Raw genomic sequence first — 3177 nt, 5'->3', positions numbered from 1 at the left:
GTTCTTGACTGAATTATACAAAAGCTTGGGGTGGAGTAAATATTGGTGTTAGTATTGCATTTAAGTCTCTGAATACAATTTGACAACTATGTTAGGATTAATTATTTGTACAGAAAGATAGCAGCTTGAATTATTAACAGAAACTCAAACAGTTCCATAGATAGTATAATATTTGTTGTGTTACAAATATACAAATTAAGCATAAGTGTAAGGAAGCAGCATACGCATTTCCATCAGGCAGTAGACCTGCTATTTCATATCAGAACCTCAAAGAAGAGATGCCAACCCCCTGTGTCTCACCTCACAACTGACTCACGGTTCCCTCTCTTTCTCTATTACAAGCTGCTATTTCTTCACAGCTGCTTGCATACAAAAACATACCCCTCTCTCCTTGGTTGGGGAAGAAGAGATTCATCACCTTCCATTCGAGCAGGATAGGCATAAGATGGTATGCTGAACTCTTGTCCTTCCTGGCTTATAACAGTAGCCCGGAGAAGGGGAAACTGGCTGAGTGGTTGTTGCTTCTTTATATCAAGGTGTGATTCTGTCTTTTCTTTTCTAAAAATGGCAAGGTAAGTTCTTTATTTAAAAAAAATTCACTGTATTGCTTAATTTCTGGCCAGTCTCCAATATTTATTTATTTATTAACAGCTTTTCTATCCCGTCCCCTACAGAATGTCTCCAGACTGCTTACAATAAATAAATAGAACAGACCCACAGCATCCAACCAAATATACTAAAACCCCAATTAAAATCAATTAAACATTAATTAATTAAACATTAAAATAATGGGAATTTAAAAAAAAAACATTCCATTCTTGTACATGGTGACAGAACACATGGTGGAGTCCCAGATCAATGGATTTCTGAATGAAGCAGATTATCTAGGTACTTTTCAATCTGGATTCAGTGCTTGTCATGGGACAGAGAGCACTGTGTTCCTGTGTTGGATAATCTAAAGCAGGAAGTGTTGGTGCAAGCTGGTTATCACAAATGCTTTCAGTACCATAAATAATAATATAGTACCATAAATAATAAATATTCTCAGAGGTAGGCTATAGAACAGAAAGCTGTTATAAAAGTCCTTGGAAGGGCCAATGCAGCAATGGTAGATAGTTAGAATAACAATCCCAACAAAAAAAACCTGTGGAAAACAAAACAATGGTCCATAGACTGGAAATGTTCAATATACATTCTAGTCTCCAAGAAAAGAGATGCTAAGCAGTGAAGCAATGTAGCACCATTTCCCACTAAGCACTAATTTCCAACATAAACAAAGCAATATTCAGGGTGTAACAACAAAAAATTATACCCTATAGGCAGGGAGAAATACCAGTCAAACTGGATTATGAAAAGAGGCACTCAAGAGCATATCACAACTATACATTGAAGTCATCAAAGAAGTTCAGATAATCAGTTTATGCTTTACAGACTATACCTAAGGCTTTGACTATACTGATTGTGAGAAACTATGGCTGGTTCTGTAAGAAAGGTGCACACCTCAGTACTAAGTTGCCCTGATGTGAAGCCTATATCATGGACAAGAAGCTCTTAGGACAGAATATGGAGAAATGCGTTGGTTATAGGCGAAAGTGTCAGACAAAGGTGCATTTTATCTCCCTATCCATTCAATCTGTAGGCAGAATATACCATATGTAAAGCTGGATTAGGATAAGAGGAAGAAAGAATAAAATTGGCAGAAATGTCCATAATTTAAACTGTGCGGATGATAGTATATTATTGGTAAAAAGCAGCAATGAATTGAAATAACTCCTGATGAAAGTACAAGAGCAGGATTTCAGCAAAACAGTTGTTGTTACATGCTGTCAAGTCATCTCAATCTTACGGTGTACCTTATGAATGCCTTCCAAAATGTCTTGTGCTTCACAGTCCTGCTCAGTTCTTGTAAGCTCAAGGCTGTGAAATCTTTTATAGAATCCATATATCTCATAGCTGGTCTTCCTCTTCTTTTGCCTTTGACTTTCCCTAGCATTTTTGCCTTTTCCAGTAAGTCTTGCCTTACTGGAAAAGGTATAACCTCACTTTTGTCATTTTTACTTGCAGGTAAAGTTCTAACTTAATTTGATTGAGGACCCACTTGTTCAGGGTATTCACAAAGCTTTCCTCTACCACCATGTTTTGAACGTATCAATATTTTTCCTGTCAGCTTTCACACCAATATATGGTGATCAGAAATACAATTGTATGAACAGTATCCAGTGACACAGCCTTACACTTGATGCTCTTTTCTAGTTCCTTCTTTGCTATCCTTCCGAATCTCAGTGTTCTTTTAATTTCTTGGCTGCTCTCTCTGTTTGAATTGTTGACTCAGCCAAAGTAGGCTAGTCACCTGTGACTTTAAGCACATCTGGTTTTGGTGTGTTATCAGTGCTTGGCTACCTTTGAAAACTTCAGCTGATCTAGAATGCTGTCATCAGACTGTTGACCAGGGCTGGCTGCAAGAAACATATGCCTCTCTTGCTACACAGCTTCACCAACTACCAGTCTGTTTCTAGACATGATTCAAAGAACTTCTTATGATCTGTAAAGAGCACTTTCTCTCATATAAGCCTGCCCAGGTTTTAAGATCTTTGGACAATGCCCTTCTTTGGTAGCACCACCATAAAATGTGTGTTTTGTAGGCTTTCTTAGTGACTGCTCCAGACTGTGGAACTTTCTGCTAAGGAAAACTAGACTGGTTCACCAATAGGCAAATATGCCTTTGATTTGTAAGTTGGGCTGATGGATTGGTTGCTGTTTCTATTCTGATAGTTATGTTAAAACACAAGTAAAATGCATTTATTTTATAATTAATCTAATCAAGTTTATGGTTTGTATAAGTCACAAACCCAGTGTGATCTCTAGGTTTTGAGGGCTGCGTTCTTAGGCAAGACACCTTCAGTGGGTAATCTCACTAACTCCACCTTCTCCCACAGCCCCACATTTACAATCTGTGTCTCTCTTCATCATTTCTACCAGCTACTTGCTTGCCAAATAGTCAGGAGGCAGCGCCAGCTGCAACTAGTTCTTCTTACCACTACTGTTTGCTTCCTTCCTTCCTTGATTGCTTGCCTGTTTATTTACACTCTCTGGGGCTGACCACACCAATCTTCACTCTGGCCCTCCATGGACCTATGACAAAGATTGTAATTAGATGCACACAGTTTTCAAGCCCTA

General features: G+C 38.3%; 1 protein-coding gene across 2 annotated transcripts in view; it reads right to left on the bottom strand.

Moving 5' to 3' along the window:
- ADAMTS19 (ADAM metallopeptidase with thrombospondin type 1 motif 19) overlaps positions 1 to 539 on the bottom strand; it is a 106457-nt gene extending 105918 nt beyond the window's left edge. For both annotated transcript variants that reach the window (XM_044446853.1, XM_044446855.1), the window contains exon 1: positions 382 to 539. The gene's annotated coding sequence lies outside the window, so the exon portion shown is untranslated. The remainder of the gene's footprint in view (positions 1 to 381) is intronic.
- Positions 540 to 3177: the final 2638 nt, after the last annotated feature.

The sequence above is a fragment of the Varanus komodoensis genome, unplaced genomic scaffold, assembly GCF_004798865.1.
Source record: "Varanus komodoensis strain SLA01 unplaced genomic scaffold, ASM479886v1 scaffold5, whole genome shotgun sequence".
Taxonomy (NCBI): domain Eukaryota; kingdom Metazoa; phylum Chordata; class Lepidosauria; order Squamata; family Varanidae; genus Varanus; species Varanus komodoensis.
Note: the sequence above shows the minus strand (reverse complement) of the source record. Positions and strands in the feature narration are given on the sequence as shown.